The 21,415-nt window shown below is 36.2% G+C and overlaps 1 protein-coding gene across 5 annotated transcripts in view; it reads left to right on the plus strand.

The window, feature by feature from the left end:
- The window catches only part of CADM2 (cell adhesion molecule 2), a 1,197,963-nt gene that overhangs the window by 1,019,298 nt on the left and 157,250 nt on the right, over positions 1-21,415 (plus strand). The gene's annotated exons all lie outside the window — the stretch shown is intronic.

Consider the following 21,415-nt stretch of genomic DNA (forward strand, 5'->3'; position numbering starts at 1 on the left):
GGTAAAGAATCCGCCTGCAATGCTGGAGACCCCAGTTGGATTCCTGGGTTGGGAAGATCCACTGGAGATGGGATAGGCTATCCACTCCAGTATTCTTGGGCTTCCCTTCTGGTTCAGTGGTAAAGAATCCACCTACAATGCAGGAGACCTGGGTTTGGTCCCTGGGTTGGGAAGATGCCCTGGGAAAGGGAAAGGCTACCCTCTCCAGTATTCTGGCTTGAGAATTCCACGAACTGTATAGTCCATGGGGTCGCAAACAGTTGGACATGACTGAGTGACTTTCACTTTCAAAAAATCATCTATTATGCTTGTTGAAAATGTTTCCTATTTATATAGCAATATGTATTATTCTCAGGGTAACCTTCTCAGTTCAGTTCAGCCTCAGTCGTGTCAGACTCTTTGTGACTCCATGGACTGCAGCAAACCAGGCTTCCCTGTCAACCAACTCCCAGAGCTTGCTCAAGCTCATGTCCATTGAATCAGTGATGTCATCCAACCATCTCATCCTCTGTCACCCCCTTCTCCTCCTGCCTTCAATGTTTCCCAGCATCAGGGTCTTTTCCTGAGTCAGTTCTTCCCATCAGGTGGCCAAAATATTAGAGCTTCAGCTTCAGCATCAGTCCTTTCAATGATTATTCAGGACTGATTTCCTTTAGGGTTGACTGGTTTGATCCCCTTACAGTCCAAGGGACTCTCAAAAGTCTTCTCCAACATCACAGTTCCTTCTAGGATATAGGTATATGCAAACCATTCTGATTATTTTAACTTGTAATTCATGTATCTTACTTGGACAGGGAGGTCTAACAGATAGAATTGTCTATATTATTGGGTTGGCCAAAAAGTTTATTCAGGTTTTCCCATAATTCTTGCCTCTTTTCTATTTTAGTTACTCTTTCTCTCTGTATATATATATATATATTTCCCCCAAACAAGGAACTATCTGTAATTTATCCATAATCACTGTCTTTGCTTTAAAACTTTTAGTAAATACATTTTATTTGACTAAATTTAGGGAAATACAAGCACCCAATTCACAAGTCAGATACATCAGTTTGCTAAATGAAACTTGCTCTTATAGTCTGCCAGGGCTCAGGACCATTCATTCTAATTCTACCCTTAGGGTTTATTTGTTTATGTATGTGTGTTAAATGTCTGGTCTTGATTAGATCTTTTCTAAATGAACCCTCTACACTGCTTCCAGAGTTATCTTAGTATGACAAGGCTCTAATCCAACCACTTTTTCTGTATAAGCATTTCTAATTGAAAGCCCTAACCTGGAGGATAAGTTTAAAATCTGATTTCTTTGGCCTATAAGAAAGCTCCAAGCAATGAATTCTTACAAATCAGATATTTTTCTATGTGAAAGACTCAGTTTATGCTAGAATGTTCTTCTTAAATACTCTCCTTCAATTAAATTATTACCTACATGCATCCTTTTCTGAATTCTGACACTAAATTAGCTAGTAAATTAGTCAGCTTCTCCTAATTTCTTACCATTTTGTGTTTTAGATAAATATATCCTCAGGGAAATCAGAGACTAACATACTAATCATTAATATTGATTGATTGTTTCTTAACATTGTAGCCTTATGAGAAATGCATGGTATTTTCATAAAATATTTTTATAAAATATCTTAATTTTTGACAAATTTGGTATCTGCTCTGAATACTGGATTTGCTCATAGACTAAGTAGAGAGAGAACTTTTATTTATATACAAAAACATGAAATTTTGATCTTATAAGCACCATAGTCCAAAATCATCTGAATCAAGACTAGAATGAAAATCAAGACAAAACAGTATACAGAATCAGCATATGGCTCTATGCTTGGTTCAGAAGTACTGAAGCTTTCTTTTTCCTATTCTCACCAGTGCATGGCCGTTAACAGAGCGTTTGTTGTTCCTATACTTGCATTTGTTTATATAGCTTTTTATTTGTTTATGACCCTTCTTTTGCATGCTTAAATAGTTTGTCTACACGATGATACAGTGAACTTCCTGAGTCCTCTAAGCTGTTTTAATAGGAGTATATGCAAATTATGCTGTATGCAGTACTCGATACAGAGTGCACATTCATTACTATTGCTTGCTCTCTACCTTGGGAGTGGAAATATACTCTCAAATCCCTCAGCAGACATGTCTCCCTAAAAGGAGTGTTCCATCCTTATCTTGCATTCTTGTCTTTTCAGAAATCAGAATTTGACTCCCTATTACCATATAGCAGTTTTTACTACAATATCACTTGAGACATTTTATAAAGACACTCCCTATCAACGTATGACAAAACCCACTGGAAAAAAAAAATAAAACAAAACAAACAAACAAACAAAAAAAAAAAATAAAATGACAACGACATTGTACGTGAAAAAAAAAAAAAAAAAGACACTCCCTAGTATAAAGAATGGGAATAGAGAGGCTAATCAAACCTAGCTAAATTCAATTCAATAAGAAATTTTTAAAATATCTCCCAACTAGAATTATGGCACATGAGTGAATATACAACTAAAGAAACCAAGAACTTTGACCTGGAGATGTTTAAGATGCCATTGGTATAATAAAACCAGATATGAGGAATATTTTCCTATAAACAGGAATGTGTAACGTCATATACAATAAATCCCAAAGTAGTTATATTGTGGGGGGAAAGGGTTATTTTCCATATGTTTTAACTAAGCATTGACAAGTTCAACATATTGACTCTGTGTTAAATTTCAAACTCTATTTAATAGAGTTATGAGCATTAAAAGTGACTTCTGATTTCAGAAGGAGTCATTCTTCTATACATTGTTTTGCCATTATTCCCTATCATATGAATTCAATTACCAAGTTTCTAGAGGAAAGTTGTTTCACACTCTTACCTGATCACATTTTCTTGGCCAGGGTATTTCTATATTAGATTATAGAGCCGTGGTCTTCAAACTTTAGCAGGTACCATCATCACCTCCAGGGCCTGTTAAATCTCAGGTTAGAGGGGTCTGACCCCAGTTTTTCTGATTGAGTAGGTCTGGGTTGGAGCCCAAGAATATATATGTTAAGCAATGTGCTGAATTTGTGAGTGATGATGATGCTCCCGTTTGGGGGCCACATTGCCATAAAGAACATAATGTTGAGAAGTATCAGTAACATATAGAAGTCTTGCCTCTGTCTTTGAACTTTAGTTTCTCAGCCAGTAAATGAGGATTATAAAACTTGCCTCAAAGTGCTATTGTAGGGATTTTATACAAACCAACTCGTATGACAAAACTTGACAGTGTATTAAAAACCAGAGACATTACCTTGCCAACAAAGCTCCATATGGTCAAAGCTATGGTTTTTCCAGTAGTCATGTATGGATTTGAGAATTGAACCATATAGGAGGCTGAGTGCCAAAGAATTGATGCTTTCAAATGATGCTGCTGGAGAAGACTCTTGAGAGAAGGGACTCTCCCTCTCCAAGGGAGGACAGCAAGGATATCAAACTTAAAGGAAATCAATACTAAAGGAAATTAACTTTGAATATTCATTGGAAGGACTAATGTTGAAGCTGAAGCTCTAACACTTTGGCCATCTGAGGCAAAGAGCCAACTCATTGGAAAAGACCTTAATGCTGGGAAAGACTGAGGGCAGGAGGACAAGGGGGCAACAGTGGATGAGATGGTTGGCTGGCATCATCAACTCAATGGGCATGAATTTGAGTGAACTCTGGGAGATAGTGAAGACACAGAGAGACCTAGTATGCTGCAGTCCAGAGGGTCACAGACATGACTTAGCGACTGAAGAACAATGATATGTATAAAGTATTTTCATAGTATAAGGAATCACTGCATATCATTTAGATATTATCGTTGTTATTGCTGTCATTATTATTACTACCTTGAGCAAACCATGATTGATGAGCTGTAACAATCCCTGAACTAGTCCTAGAAATATAACCAAAACAGAATTACTCCTTTAAGGTATTCATTTTGGGGAGATGGACATGTAAACATAAAATCTAACAAGTATAGTAATAGAATTATGAACTGGCTAGTTTTTTGTACAAAACAAGAAGCAGAAACAAGCCCTACTTTGTGGTAGAGGTAAAGACAAGTGTTCATTGATGAATATTGGTACTCAGTAAATGTCTGTTAAATAAATAAGTGGATCTTAAGGGATGAATGGAATTCACCATATGGTTTGTGGGTAAAAGTAGGTGGTAGAGCATTCTAAAGGAAGGAACGGTGTCTTTATAGAGAGTAAAAAGAATCTGATTGTTTGAAGGAACTGAAGCTTTCTGTGTGATACAGACATGAGAGATAAATGGGAAGATATGGAACAATTAAATCATGGATATTTTATTTCAGATTAAGGAGTTTGAAGTTTATTCTGTAGGCAGTGATGAGACATTTTTTGCCATATGCTTTGAACAGTGGAATGAACAAGCATAATTTTCCTCTAACTGTTTTCCCCCCATAAGTCTGACTCAGAAATCCTTTGGTGCCTCTGGGCAACTCCATATTCAAAACTGCAGGGAGTTTCACTGTAGCTTTTAATCTTCTGTGCAGCTTTGAAATCTGAATATTTGCCATTTAGTATAGGGAAAAAAAAATGTGTATTGCTTTCCTAAATCTGTCAGCATCCTGAGAACTTATATAAACTTTCCATTTCATGTATAAGTTTAGTAAGTTGTAATTTGAGCAGTTGTGATCATAAAATCTTAAGATTTTCTTTTCCAGCCAACTAGCTTTTACATGAATATGTTAGGCAGAATTCTATGAGACCCTCAGTGACCCACATTTTTGTATCATCTTTTCCCTTGGAGTGTAGAAAGAACTTGTGAAGACATGTGATATCACTGCCTTGATCATGTCACCTTACATGGCAAAAGGGATTTTACAGATACAGTTATGGGCCCTTTTTGAGTTCATCAAAGGGAGATTATCAAGGGAAGCCCAACATAATGAGTTAAGGCCTTTATAAAAGAAGGAAGAATCAGACATTCTCCTCCCGGCCTGCTGCTGCTGCTGCTAAGTTGCTTCAGTTGTGTCTGACTGTGCGACCCCATAGACTGCAGCCCACCAGGCTCCGCCATCCCTGGGATTCTCCAGGCAAGAACACCCGGCCTAGAAGACCACAAAGAGTTATGTGTGAACTGACTGTAGGGGCCATGTGACAAAGAACTGTGGTGACCTCTGGGAGCTGAAAGTTGTTCCTGAATGACAGATAGTGAGAAAATGGAGACCTTGGACATACAGCATCAAAGAAGTAAATTTGCCAACAATCAGTAAGTTTGTAGAGGATTTGAAACTTAGATGGGAATCACAGCCTCAGCCAGAACCATGATTTCAACCTGGTGACACTGAGAAGAGAATCACGTTAAGTATTATCTGGACTCATCATCCATAGATATTGTGAGATAATAATACTGTTTTATGACAGTAAACTCGTCATGATTTATTATGCATCAATAACAGGAAGCTGATATCTAGAAAGGCAGAATGATTTCTCATAGTCGTATATCTGACAAAGACTGAGCTTGAATATTCTGATTCTAAGACCCAGTACTTGAGTCTGGGAAGAAAGCTGAAGCCTAGAAGAATATTTAAGGGACATTTGAAGAATGAACTAATATGGCCCTAGAATAATGGATGAGATGGAATTTTTTAAATGGATGGATTTAAGAGAGAAGACAAATTTCAGGTGAACTTGGTGAATGAATCTGGGAGATGGAGCAAAAGCAAGAATCAGAGACAACAAAATGTGGGTGCCTGAGTGACTTTGTTAGTGAATATGTGGAAATAAGGCACTAGCAGAAATTACTTCAGAAATAAATGATGATATGTTTATAATTTGAGGTTGAAATAACTATATAAAATCTAAAAGTTAAGATTAGTAGGCTTTTGGAGTTAGGTGATTTATTATTTTTTTTTCCTTTATTTATTTTTTTTTCCAGTGGGTAAGAAGGGAATTTTTACAATACAAAGGTCTACCATCTCCTAATAAAGGACATTTTTAGTTTTAGCCTTTTTAAATAATCACCCTTTGTCTCTGCATCACATTCCCAATAAAAACCCACTCAGGTCATTCTGACCCTGAGAATCTTGCTATGTTTGCTATGCATATCCATCAAAGTCTAACTTTGTGGGGAGTCACTGAAGCTTGTCAGTTCCTAATAGTATTGCCTGCATTCTGCAAGTGTTATTTTACTTATTAAACAACACTTGTTTCAAATGTTGGACCATCAAGTGTAAGCTGATTTCAGCTGTGTTTCCCTGTGTGAACAGGGATTTTGATGTACACTTTAAATGTTAATCAAAAATAATGCCACAGATCATTTTCAAGTTGGCTACATATAGTGTAATTGTACCATAAGCTACTAAGTAAATAATTTTTCAGCATTTGGAAACATGAGAGTGAATTTCTGAAAGCTGTGTTTCTCAAAAAGTAGCCTTAAAACAGCTTAAATTAGAATCACCTCAGGTACAGTTAGAAAAATGCAGATTCCTGGTCTCAATGAAAACCTTTAAAATCAGAATTCCTGTTGTCAAGCCCAGAAGTGCTAATATTTATGAAGTACCTCTGGCTTGGCTGGTAAAGAATCTGCCTGCAATGGGGGAGACCTGGGTTCAATCCCTGGGTTGGGAAGATCCCCTGGAGAAGAGAAAGGCTATCCACTCCAGTTCTGGCCTGGAGAATTCCATGGACTATCAATGAGGTCACAAGGAGTCAGGCATGACTGAGTGACTTTCACTTCATTTCACTTCACTTCTATTGATCCTTAGGCTCACTATAGTTGAAGAATGCATAAGATTAGAAACCAGCTAGCCAAATATTAATCAATAGTTAAAGAAAGAAAGAGAGGAGACCTAATCCACTAAGTTTAGAAAATGATTTGATGTTCTGTGTTCTTTATGGATCTATTCTTAGAAGGAGATTCTCTAAAACTAAATGTACTTTAGTGCTTCAACATTTCTGAGAATAACTGTAAAAGTTCCATTAGCCAATATCTTAGCAGTATTCTCTGGCTGGATGATTTTTAAAATTTGTGTTTCTTGCTTTGAACTCTGTGGACTCTACTTTGAGAAATGGTAGGCTATATATTTAATTTAAATACTCTCTCTGGTATTGTAAAACTAGTTTTGGCCTAATGCTTCATTTAATGTCAGTTGCACAAAGCCTTAATTTAAATGAGTGAAATATTAACATATTATACAGAGATTGTGAATTCCCTGGAGCTAAACACAAAAGAGAATAAAAGGGAAATATCTGTGTGCCCTGAGTTTAAAGCTCCTGTATCATGTAGGATATGGATTAATTAAAAGTTTGCCATTTAAACTTACAGTGTACACCATCAGTTCAGTTCAGTTCAGTTGCTCAGTTGTGTCCAGCTCTTTGCGACCCCATGGACTGCAGCATGCCAGGCCAGGTCCCCGTCCATCACCATCTCCCAGAGCTTGCACAGACTCATGTCAATCAAGTCTGTGATGCCATCCAACCATCCTATCCTCTGTTGTCCCCTTCTCCTCCTGCCTTCAATCTTTCCCAGCATCAGGGTCTTGCCCAATGAGTCAGCTCTTTGCATCATGTGGCCAAAGTATTGGAACTTCAGCTTCAGCATCAGTCCTTCGAAAGAACATTTAAGGTTGATTTCCTTTAGGATTGATTGGTTTGATCTCCCTGCAGTCCATGGGACTCTCAAGAGTCTTCTCCACCACCACAATTCAAAAACATCAATTCTTTGGTTCTCAGCTTTCTTTATAGTCCAACTCTCACATCCATATGTGCCTGCTGGAAAAACCATAGCTTTGACTAGATGGACCTTTGTCAGCACAGTAATATCTCTGCTTTTTAATATGCTGTCTAGGTTGGCCATAGCTTTTCATCCGAGGAGCAAGCATCTTTTAATTGCATGGCTGCAGTCACCAACTGCAGTGATTTTGGAGCCCAAGAAAATAAAGTCTGCCACTGTTTCCACAGATAAATGAATTTTTGAGTTTTTTGTTTGTTTGTTTAAATTTACCACTTTGAAAGTGTCCTTACCATTTAAATCTGGATCATTCTGGACCCCATATTAAATCAGAAAAAGAAATAGCATTGGTAATACCTGTAAGTGAGGCATGTGTGTGTACATACAACTGGGGGTTTTCTAAACGCTGTTGATTATATTAGCTCAAGATTCTCTCAAGATACAATGAGAAACATAAGGCATCTTTATGGAAAAAGATAAAACAATTGTTTCATCTGAGTGTGAATAGCTAATGAAAGCAAATGATAACCAACAATCTTTGAGAAACTTTTCATTTTTAAAGTTTCTTATTTTTTAAAAGCAACTGTTGAGGTAGACAAAAAGCAATCTACCCATATTTTAAGTGTATATTTTAGTATATTTTCACCATGATCAAGATAGTGGACATATTCCTCATCTACAAAAGTTTGTTCACATACATTAATAATTCCTTCCTGCTGATCTTTTTTGTCCACCACCACCCCCCCGCCCACAACCCTGTCTCACTTCCAGGAAACCACTATTCTACTTTATGCAGTTATATATTATGTTCTTTAGAATTTTATATAAATCAAGTCATACACTCTTCTTTGATTTATTTCTCTCAGGATAAATATTCTGGGATTCATCCATATTGCATATAAAAAAGCTTTTGTGTGTTACTGATATGTATTCTATTGTAAGCATCTGTACTACAATTTGTTTATCCATTTATCTGGTATAGACATTTAGGTTGTTTACAGTTTGGGGCCGTTGCAATAAAGCTGCTATGAACATTTAGATACAAGTATTTGTATATAGCTCTACTTTTACTTCTCTTGGGTAAAAGTCTAGGAGTAGAATGGCTGAGTCATATAGTAGACACATGTTTAATTTTTAAAGGCATTCCCAAACTATTTTTCAAAGTGGTTGTACTACTTCATGAAATCCAAATTCTAAGTTGTATTATTATTATTATTTTTTTTTTTACTTTTATGAATCATGCTTTGGTATTATATGTAAGATGTTTTTGCCTAATCCAAGATCAGAAGAATTATTTCCATAAATTTTACATTCTTAGGTTTTGTATGTAATTTGAGAGATTTTATATTTTCATTGCCCTTGTCTTTTACTTCTCTCAGCTATATTGTTTCTAGGTCAGTTTCAAGAGACTGACTGATCTCATTATAAATAGCATTTTCCTGCTTCTTTGAAGGCAGACTTGTTTTTGACTGGATTAGGGACATTAAAATGTTCACATTTCTGGTGCTGAATATTCTTTTAATTCTATAAGAATTCTTAAGTTTTGTTCTGGTTAAGTAACTTAGAAAGAATTTAATGCTTTCAGAAGTGAATGTGTTACTTGCTCAGTCATATCCAGCTCTTTGTAACCCCATGGACTATAGTCTGCTAGGCTCCTCTGTCCATGGAATTCTCCAAGCAAGAATACTAGAGTGGGTACCCATTCCCCTCTCCAAGGGATCTTCCTGACCCAGGGATTGAACCCAGGTCTCCTGCATTGCAGGTGGATTCTTTACTGTCTGAACCACCAAGGAAGCCCTTTCAGAGGATCCTTTAAATTTCTTAGGAGGGACAGGGCAGCATTTATTGTAATAATTACTTAAATCCCATTGTTGTAGTTCAATTGCTAAGTTGTGTCTAACTCTTTGTGACCCCATGCACTGCAGCACACCAAGATACCCTGTCCTTCACTATTTCCCGGAGTTTGCGCAAACTCACATCCATTGAGTTGATGATGCCATCCAACCATTTTATCCTCTGTCACCCCTTTATCCTCATGCCCTCAATCTTTCCCAGCATCAGAGTCTTTTCCAATGAGTTGGCTCTTCACATCAGGTGGCCAAAGTATTGGAGCTTCAGCATCAGTTCTTCCAAAATCTTCTGAGTGCTCCAGGTACGAATTATGAGCTTTTTTTTTTTTTTTTTAATCATGTTAGTTAGAACAGGCACTATTTCTCTGTCCTATACCATCATATACCATTTCCTCTAATTTTTTCTGATAGTTCTTGTCCTAGCTTCAAATGCTTTCCTCACACAGATACACTAATCAATAATTAGGGATACTGCAGAAGTCTGGAGCCATCTCTTCATGTAGCTCTTTCCTTGTTGATATTCTGTCCTGTAAACGCTTAAAGGCTTCCCAAGGAATGACAACCCACTCTGGCAATCTTGCCTGGAAAATCCCATGGACAAAGGAGCCTGGTAAGCTATAGCCCATGGGGTCACAAGAAGTCAGACATGACTGAGTGAGTGAGCACACAACCCTGTAAACTTTAGCCCTCTGGGCTTCTTAGACACCCAGCTCTATCAGTAATACTCAGGGAGGCTGCCAGGTTATACATGATTTTCCCTCCATACTTCATTGCTTAGAAAATCTCTCAAGGCATTAAGCAGAGACAAATTTTAAGGTTCATTTCATTTGTTTTCCATCTCTCTGGTGTAACAGTCCATTATTATGATGTTCAATATCTTGGAAACTTGCTTTTTCCAGATAAGAGGTAAATCCAGCCTTGTTACTCTGCTAGGTTGAAAGCGAAAGTTATTTTACCTACATTTTTTAAATGTAGAAATATAATACTTTTATTTAAATGGTGTTTTAATTTTGTTTGATTGCTTATTTGTTTTAAGATTATACAATATAATAAATTTAAGAAGATGAACATGATTAAGTGTAAAATATATTCATACTCACTTTGGCGAAATATTTTAGATTAATAGTTCTGCTAGTTTTAATGTCAGAAGTTATTTTAAGTAAAATAGCAACAGAAATTCAGTGCTAGTATATGTGGTTCTGGGAATGGAAAAAGAAGTTCCAGCATGTATATAATGATATCTTTAACTGGATTTCACTTATTGTTAAGAAAGAGAATTATATCAATAACAAAAAAATGTTTTATTGCTTATTAATGCTTTTATTCACTATTTTTAACTTGTGTTAAAGAAAGTGCAACCCTCACTCATCCATGAATTATCAGCCAACAAGCAATGTTGAGATACTATAATAACATAAATATTCAGATCTACTAGCTTTCTAGCTCACATCTGCCAATGGAGAGACTTAATCACTGCTCACAATCTCCTCAGGTTCTTTTCAAAAGACACTTTATGATTTCTTCATGTGCTAAGAAAGATGCCTCTCCCATTAAAGAGCTTTAGATTTTTCATGAAAATGCAGTTTTTTATGATTTCTGTGCCATATAAGGAGAGATGGTCTCATTACCATCAGCTTTAGCAAATGATCTTCTTGGGGCCCAGGAAGATATTTTATGAAATTTATGAATCAAATCTATCTAAAAATGATTATTTAATTCTTTGATCAGACAGCATACAAAAACACAGACATCATTTTGCTGGCAAAGGCCAATATAGTCAAAGAATAGTCATGCATAGATGTGATAGTTGGACCATAAAGAAGGCTGAGCACTGAAGAATCAATGCTTTCAAACTGTGGCGCTGGAGAAGCTCTTGAGAGTCCCTTGGACAGCAAGGAAATCAAACCAGTCAATCCTAAAGAAAATCAATCCTGTATATTCATTGGAAGGACTGATGCTGAAGTTTAAGTTCCAATACTTTGGCCACCTAATGCAAACAGCTATTTCATTGGAAAAGATTCTGATGCTGGGAAAGATTGAGGGCAAGGGGACAAGGGGGCAACAGTGGATGAGATGATTGGATGGCATCATTGACTCAATGGACATCAGTCTGAGCAAATTCCAGGGGATATGAAGGACAGTGAAGCTTGGCATGCTGCAGTCCATGGGTTCACAAAGAGTTGGACACAACTGAGCGACCAAACAACAACAACAAAGAATAATGGACATCCTCGAGTGTGAGTCAAATGGGCCTTAGGAAGCATTAATACCAACAACTCTAGTGAAGGGGACAGAATTCCAGCTGAGCTATTTAAAATCCTAAAAGATGATACAGTTAAAGTGCTGCACTTAATATGTCAGCAAACTTGGAAAACTCAAAAATGGCCACAAGACTGGAAAAGGTCAGTTTTCATTTCAACCCCAAAGAATACTCAAACTACCATACAGTTGCACTCATTTCACAAGCTAGTATGGTAATGGTCAAAATCCTTGAAGCTAGGTTTCAACAATACGTGAGCTGAGAACTTCCAGATGTATAAGGTAGATTTAGATAAGGCAGAGGAACCAGATATTTAATTGCTAACATTCAATGGATCATGGAGAAAGAAAGGAAATTCCAGAAAAATATCTACTTCCACTTCATTGACTAGGCTAATGGCTTTGACTGTGTGGATCACAACCAACTGGAAAATTCTCAAAGAGATAGTAATACCAGACCACCTTATCTGTCTCCTGAGAAACCTGTGTGCAGGTCAAGAAGCAACAGAACTGCACATTGAACAGCTGAAAGGAGTTCAGCAAGGTTGTACATTGCCATCCTGCTTATTTAATTTATATGCAGAGTTCATTATGTGAAATGCCAGACTGGATGAATCACAAGTAAAAATCAAGATTGCTGAGAGAAACAGCAACAAACTCAGATATGCAGATAGTATCACTCTAATGGAAGAAATTAAAGAGGAACTAAAGAGCCTCTTGATGAGGGTGAAAGAGGAGAATGAAAAGCTGGCTTGAAACTCAACATACAAAAAACTAAGATTATGGCATGCAGTCACATCTCTTCATGGCAAATAGAAGGGGAAAAAGTAGAAGAAGTGAAAGATTTTATTTTCTTGAGCTCCAAAATCACTGCAGTTGGTTACTGCAGCCATGAAATTAAAAGACCCTTGCTCCTTGAAAGGAAAACTATGACAAATCTCAACAGCATATTAAAAAGGAGAGACATTACTTTGCTGACAAAGGCTCATATAGTCAAAGCTATGGTTTTTCTAGAGTCATTTATGGACATGAGAGTTGGACCAGAAGAAGGCTGAGGGCCAAAGAATTGATGCTTTTGAATTGTGGTGCTAGAGAAGACTCTTGGGAATCTGTTGGACAGCAAGGAGGTCAAACCAGGCAATCCTAAAGGAAGTCAACCCTGAATATTCATTGGAAGGACCGATGCTTAAGCTGAAGCTCCAATAGTTTGGCCACCTGATGTGAAGAGCCAATACATTGGAAAAGATTCTGATGCTGGGAAAGGTTGAAGTCAAAAGGAGAAGGGGGGAGGGACAGAGAATGAGATGGCTGGATAACATCACCGACCCAATGGACATGAATCGAGCAAACTCTGGGAGATAGTGGAGGACAGAGGAGCCTAGCATCCTGCTGTCCATGCGGTTGAAAAGAGTCAGACCCAACTTAGTGACTGAACAATAACAACAGAATAAAGGAAGAGTAAATGAAAAATAGTACTTTATTTATGAATATATGAATTTTATTGAACCTAATGAAAATTCCAGTGTGTAGTTAGAATTTAAAAATAGCATGTTTTTCAATAAACAAGATAAGCTGTGAAAAATAATCAGTGGTAGTGAACAGTGGAGAGAAACTTGTATTCAGAAGGGTGATGTCACATTACAGATGTTTTACTGATGCAAATGACTCATTTTCAAAATAGGTTGATAAGGGGCATGTTTATTTTTCTTACATTTTCTTAATGCTACAAGATTTCATAAACTGAATTTTTGATAGCTAGAAAATTACATAAGTGTTTCAAAGGAGTCACACTTGCCTGCTACTTGTTTTATTTCAGTGGATAGATTTTTAAAATTTTTCTTATAGAGTTTACTTTAGTGCATGGGCTTTTAAAAATTTTTCTGCCATCTTTTATCATCTTTTGGGCCTGCATTAAAACACTTTTTTAATAGAAAACAAAATAAATCTTTCAATCTTCAGTAGAAGGAAGGACATTTTAATCTATGCAATTATAGTGCCTACCTTAAGGCATCAAGCTTAGAATTGGGTAATCATTTTTATAACATTTTTCAGTCAGATGGTATTATATTTTTGAGTCAGCCTAAGGATATAGTGCACAAAATATAAAATCTTTTCTTAGAAGAGGTTACAAGTGATAGTTGACTTTTCATGTCTAAACTTTTGGTTAATGGCACTGAGATTCACTCAACGTACTCTCAAGTGAAAAGAGGTAATTTTAAGGTTTTTCCTGGCCACTGTCAAGTTAAAGGAACACAAGGGAGCCTGTTTATTACCATAAAGGTTATTCCCTGGATATAAATAGTTCGCTGATTGACTGGCTTCATAGTGACTTAGTTTCTTTCGTCTGTAGGAACACCCTGCTCTCTGCTTCTTCCTCTATTTTGCTCACATTTTCTGTACATCATTAATTATATTCTCTCATTAGATAGGCTAAATCATGGCTTCCCTGAAATAATTCCCTGTGGTATATGTGTGCCTGTGTGTGTATATGTGTGTGCTCAAGCGTGTGTTTTTACTTCAATTTCTTTGAACTTTTCAGGGTTTTAAATCACATTGAGATATATGAGAGAGATTCTGAAACAGCTAGTTAACTACATTAGTTCTGTTTGGGAGTAAAGTTTCAAACTTTCTACCCTGGATATTATGCACCTGGGAGTCAGGTACCTCTTCAGGTTTAATTACCTCTAACTGGGGGTCAGATGCCTCTTTAGGTTTAATCACACCTAATTTAATTATGCTACAGAGTATGGAAATTTCTAGGTAAGGAATATCTACAAAAGAAATTACATTGGAGAGGGATTTACTATTAAAAAGCAAAAATCTGATTATGACAAACATTATAAATTCAAATTCATCAAGTACAGACACTATAGAGGGTTATAGATTTATTTTCACATGTTAATATAACTTTTAGATTTAATTACTATAATTCTGTTAAATATAAAATATTAAGGAGTCTCTAATAAAAAATTATGCTCTGGGATTAAATATAAAAATGTTTCTATTTCCCCATACCCTACCTTCTTCTGAGGTTTTATTTGTGAACACTTGATAGGGTATAAACTAAGCCTAAAGTGCCCAAGATAAGTTCCACAAGTTATGCTGGGTATATTAATACATCAAAGCTCATGAACAAGGTGGGTAAGTCAGAAAGAGGGAAACTATGCTGAAACTGGCAAACTCTGGTTTTCAGTTCATTACATTAGTGGTACAGAAATAATAAGTAATGTTCATATTGCTACTGGATATTCAAAGAATGTACTAATAAAATTAAGATTTTCTTGAGAACCAGCTAATCTGTCTCTTGGGGTGTCACTGTTAAGAACTAATTTCCTAAGTAGCCATTTTTTCTAAAATAGTCGGTCTACCATACTTTTTTCAAAAGAGGTATCTGATAGGGTGAAGATCAGGGAGTGTATCTGATTATTATGAATCTTTAAACTGTTTTTCTCTTTGGTATTTTGAACACACTAAAAGTTCTTTAAAATATTTAAATACCATAGCTACATATCTGTCTCTCTCAACAGACTGGGATTTCTTTCTTTAAGCTTTCACATGCAAAATCTAGCATGTTGTTTAACACATGATATGAGCGCAAGGTTTTTATATGGAGAATAAGTGAGTCATTTAGGTTAAATTACTCTCAGTCTTCACCTTAATAACTTTAAAGGAGGTGACTCTCTTCTCTACTGAATCCTTTCCTGAACTTAGCAAACCAGTTCTTGGTATTTTTGTAAGGTGCACACCACTAAATAGGGAATTAAATAAATGTAAATATAGAATTAAATATAGAAATAAGCAATCACTTGGGGGAAAGTGATCTAAGACTATATACCTCAATAATCTTCAAGGGAGATGACTCTGGGGATTTCCCTGGAGATTCAGTGGTTAGGATTTTACCTACCAGTGCAGGGGATACAGATTCGACCCCTGGTAGGGAGCTAAGATCCCACATGCCTCACAGCCAGAAAAGCAAAAGAAATAAAAAATAAAACAAGCCAGAAGCTATAAAGTAACAGATTCAACAAAGACTTTAAAATAATGTTACACATCAAAAAAACTTTAAAAATAAAAATTAAATAAAAATTTAAAAAGATAACTCTTCTTTCATAATAATTCTTCTAAACTGAGCAGTATTCCTCTTAGTGATGTTCTAAAGTAACCTTAGTAGAAATTTTCTATTCAAATATTTAAATTTTCTGAGCCGTCAAGCAATGACTGAACAACATCCAATTTTTTTGAGGGAGAGTGACTCATACCTCATGTTATAGAAGGATTTGCATAAATACAAAAAACACTGATAACATAAAAGTTAATATGAATGAATCGATACATGAATATGATACAACCGCTAAATTATTGTAGAAAAATAAGATGAAACCTAAAATGAAATCAATAAGCAATCTTCTTATAAAACTGTTCACATTTTCACATTTGCCAAACTTTTGTTAGTACACTTTAGATGGTACAAAAAAGAAAGACATGATGAGTTAAATACTATGTTCAGAAACCATTTGTACCAGAGACCTGACATTTCATGGTTCCAAGACTCAAGAGCATTTCTCTCTGAGTTCATGTTTTAGACAAAAGTCTATGTATTGAAATAATTTGACAATAAGTTCAGTCTGTAAAGAATCTCCCTGCAGTGGAGGAATCCACCTCCAATTCAGGAAAGCTGCATTTCATTCCTGGGTCCAGAAGATCCCCTGGAGAAGGAAATGACAACCCACTCCAGTATTCTTGCCTGGAAAATCCCATGGACAGAGGAGCCTGGAAGGCTACAGTCCATGGGATTGCAAGAGTTGGACATGACTTAGCAACTAAACCACCACCAAGGTATATAAAACAAATATCATAGAGTGGATCTTTATAGCACCTCTGAATATATACCTGTGGGGTAATACTTAAGAGGAATTTGATAAAGACTGTAACATTTGACTCATCTGAATAAAGTTAAAGTGATTTTAGAATGTTTAGATAAATGAATTATGCTCCCTTCATCAATCCCCTGTAAATATTATTTTGCTCATCTGAGCTTCTGAAATCTATTAACAAAAACTGAGCTTCAATAAAATTCCTTGTCAAGTGAAACAAATATTTTGCATTGCTAGTGAATGATAGAGCCACAGCCTTACAAACCAGGATTATGTGTGGCACCTTCTAAAAGTAGACTATTGCAAAAGGGATTTATAAAACTCTACTGCATTCTAATCGGGGTTGGATGAAGGAATGTGTGTGTGTGTGTGTGTGTGTGTGTGTGTATGAGATAGTCACTCAGTTGTGTCTGACTCTCTGTGACCCCGATGGACTGCAGCCCGCCAGGCTCCTCTGTCCATGGAATTCTCCAGGCAAGAATACTGGAGTGGGTCGCCATTCCCTTCTCCGATGTGAATTTTAGTAGTAGTAGTTTAGTTGCTAACTTGTGTCCGACTCTTGCGACCCCACAGACTGTAGCCTGCCATGCTCCTCTGTCCATGAGATTCTCCAGGCAAGAATACTGTAGTGGGTTGCCATTGCTTTCTCCAGTATGAAGGAATACTCATAGGCATTACTGAAATTTGCTTCAAGAATTTGTTTTGAGGTCTCCAGTGAACAAATGAAAGTGGTTGCCAGACTTTAAAGTTTTACCATATAAGACATGGCCTCAGTATTTTTGGTCTGGAGAAAGTTTGAAGTAGATATAAAACCAAATGCTTAACTTGAATAGTTAAAAAAAAAATAATAAAAGATGGTTTGTAAAAAAAAAAAAAAATTCTGTTGTACACTTAAGCCATAAGAAAAGAAAAAGTACCAACAATCCCTTCAAGACAAATTAGTTCTAAAATATACATCTGTGTTATTGACTGAGTTAACTAGACATAGTTACATTATGTCATTTTTTTTTAAATGAAGAGAGCTTGATTGCCTTCTAAAAATGATGCATTAACTTTTATAAATTTTGATCTATACAGTTTCTTTTAAACAAGAATTGTATAACATATCCATTTGTCCAATACGGTCACTCCAAGTTTTTGACAATAAAAACAAATTATCTTATTTTTTAATGCCCACATTGTCTCTCCTGTATGGCAAGAAGACCACCTTTCAGCTTACTAAAAATGGTGTCATTTAAAGCACCATTAATAACAATGTATGGATTCAGAATAAATTTATTGAAATCTCTTATTGAAACTGGTATTTTATTCTTGGAAAAACATGTACAAACACAGACTCTGAAAATAATAACAGAGTTCGTATTCTACACAAGCATAGAAATTTGGGGTATACACTAAGATCTTGCAACTTTGCTCATGACCAAAAAATGTAAAGCCCAAATAGTTGTGGAGAAGTCACAAAATATACTACAAAATTCCAAGAGCTTTATCCCAGTTATGAGAAGGTAGTATTGGCAACAAGGCAGAACTATATTGAAATCCCAACCTTGTTCCAAGTGTTGCTTATTGGCTTTGCAATCGTTTAAAAGGAAACTGGTCCTCCTCAGGTGCAGGTCTGAAAGAAAGGGCTAACCTAGGATTCAGGACAAGATTTCCTTTTATAAAACTGGGATTATATTTGTTCTGGATCTGTTTAAAGGGAAGCAAAGTCACTAAAGAGCAGAAAAGAAATACATCACAGAAGTTCAGATTACAAAACTCAGGGTGATTGGAACCATTGTGGAGGCAAAGTAACATCTGAAGAAACTTCACCTTAGAAGGATATTCCTTCTAAAAGTCTAGTATAAAGGTGGCCAGAAGCTCCAGATGCAGAGGCAGGTAACCTAATTAGGGCTTCCCAGGTTGTGCTAGTGGTAAAGAACCCACCTGTCCATGCAGGAAACATGGGTTTGATCTCTGGGTCAGGAAGATCTCCTGGAGGAGAGCATAGCAACCCACTCCAATATTCTTTGCTGGAGAATCTCAGAGACAGAGGAGCCTGGCGGGTCAAGGTCCATAGGGTCACAAAGAGTCAGACACAACTGAAGTGACTTAGCATGCATGCAACCTAATATTATAAATCTGGGAAAAAAAATGGATCTAGAGTTATCTCCTGAGATCTGACTTTTTTAAGAGATTCGAATGTAAAAATGTCCAGATAACCTTTCGTTTCATTCCCTAGATAACTTGACTCAGATTTTTTATTTATTTAATTTTTAAATTTGTATTTAAATATAGCTGATTTACAATGTTGTGTTAGTTTCAAGTTTCAAATATTCAGGGTTGATTTTCTTTAGGATTGACAGGTTTGATCCCCTTACAGTCCAAAGGACTCTTAAGAGTCTTCTCCAGCACCACAATTCAAAAGCATCAATTCTTTGGCACTCAGCCTTCTTTATGATCCAGCTCTCTTATACAGATACATACTATAAATATTGAGAGAGAATCTTTATTTTAGACTTCACCATGAAAGTTTCATGAAAATAACTTTTTTGGGAAGCATACTTGAGGAATTTTCAGGCAGATATTTAAAAACAGTTCTTTATAGAAGATTTCTAAAGCATGCAGTATAAACACAGTAGTATAATGAGACAATTTACAACTGTTAAGTTCCTATGCTCAACAGTGATACACAGTGAGGCCAAACAAACTAAAATGTCAGAGTTTGGAGCAGAGACATTTTTATTGCATGGTCATGCAAGGAGATGAGGTGGCTCTGATCTAAAAAGCCTCAGGCTCCCCCAGGATTCAGCAAATATCAGTCCTTATGTACTCTTGAACTGTGATGTTGGAGAAGACTCTTGAGAGTCCCTTGAACTGCAAGGAGATTTAACCAGTCAATCTCTAAAGGAAATCAATCCTGAATATTCATTGGAAGGACTGACACTGAAGCTGAAGCTCCAATACTTTGGCCATCTGATGTGAAGGGCTGACTCATTAGAAAAGACCTTGATTCTAGGAAAGTTTGAAGGCAGGAGGAAAAGGGGATAACAGAGAATGAGACGGTTGGATGGCATCACTGACTTGACGGACATGAGTTTGAGCAAGCTCTGGGAGTTGGTGATGGACAGGGAAGCCTGGTGTGCTGCAGTCCATGGTTGCAAAGAGTCGGACACAACTGAGCCACTGAACTGAACTGACTGATGTGCTCTGGGTCGTCAAATAGTTGACGTCTTCCATTTGGTTGAGGTGGGTAGGAGTTTACATCTGCAAAAGAATTCAGAAAATTTGCATCAAATACTGTTATCTGGGTACTTCAGAAAGGAGCTAAAGCAGAGGATACAAAGGAAGACCTGCCACCCCACCTCCCCGGCCTCCCCATGGGATCCTACTCAGATACACAACCACCACCAACCAAAAGCAATCACATTTCTGATTACTTGAGAGCAAGTGCTCACATGTCCATAATCTCCTTTGGAAAAAGATAGAAGGGTGACTTCAAGGATTATAATGGAAAGTAATCCTACAAATTCCTGTGTTTAATGTTTGCCCTTTGCTTCACTGGCCATTGAACCAACACATTATATAATACATGACATGGCTATTTTCAAAAATGTAAATAAAGGAGAAATATATGTTGAAATAGTGAAGGAATGTTAAGCTTACAAAGAGTGGCAATAAAAAGAGAGAGAGGGAGAGAAGTGAGTAAAGTTAATTCCAGTATTCACTCACCTTTGGTCTTATCCCCTACAGTGATGATGTATACATTATACCCTTGCTCTTGAAAATAATTCTGTAGGCCAGCAACAGACTTTCAGGCTCTACCTCACCGCTATTGAATCAGAATTTGCATTTTAACAAGATTCAAATATGATTCAGATGCACATTGCATTTTTGAGAAACACTGTTTTAGATCACAAAGCGATGAAGTAATGCTGTGACTTACTTGCCAAAGAAGAAAAAAATAGAAACTCTCTAAAACAATACAGAACATGAAACAAGAATATATATGGAATCATCAGATTAACTGTGCCATATAAAGAAATTTCTATTAATTCTGTAACTATGTAATACATCAGTTACTTTATAAAGCTAGAAAGCAAAATGAAAATAAATTTTAAGTGCTATTTCCTGTTTGGTGAGGAGGATGTCAGCAGAAATATGGGCAAAGATATTACAACTGGCTCTTTGGTATACTTTTTCCTGTTTATCTTATGCCTTCTAGTAACCCTATAAGATGTCACATGAACTAATATTAAAAGCAACAAATTATACTTTTATTTATTCTGCTTGAATGATGCTCATTAATATTTTATGTTATACACAACTGCTATCAGATTTTATGTGTCCAATTAATATTACATAAAATGACATTTTTGTGAAGAATATAGCTGAAGGAAGCAGATGTGTGGGTTCTTAAAATGCAGCTGTTATTAAAATTAAAGAATATAAGCAATATTTTGGAATAATTTCTTACATATTGTGTAACATAATTATGCAAGAATTTTGTCAAGAGATCTAAATTTTCTTAAATTTCTACTGCTTGGAGCTTTCAACAAGAAAACATGGGCATAGATTTATAGGCAAGGATACAAAATATAAAAATGAGGCAACATTTTGTATAAATTTATGAGACACTGAAAAGTAAGAGAGCCTCATTTTTTTAGTATGCCAAAGAACTATAAATACATCTATATTATCTTGACATATTTTGACTAAAAGAAGATCGTTTCATCTTTCACTCTAAT

Source organism: Cervus canadensis, chromosome 27 (genome assembly GCF_019320065.1).
Source record: "Cervus canadensis isolate Bull #8, Minnesota chromosome 27, ASM1932006v1, whole genome shotgun sequence".
Classification (NCBI taxonomy): Eukaryota; Metazoa; Chordata; class Mammalia; order Artiodactyla; family Cervidae; genus Cervus; species Cervus canadensis.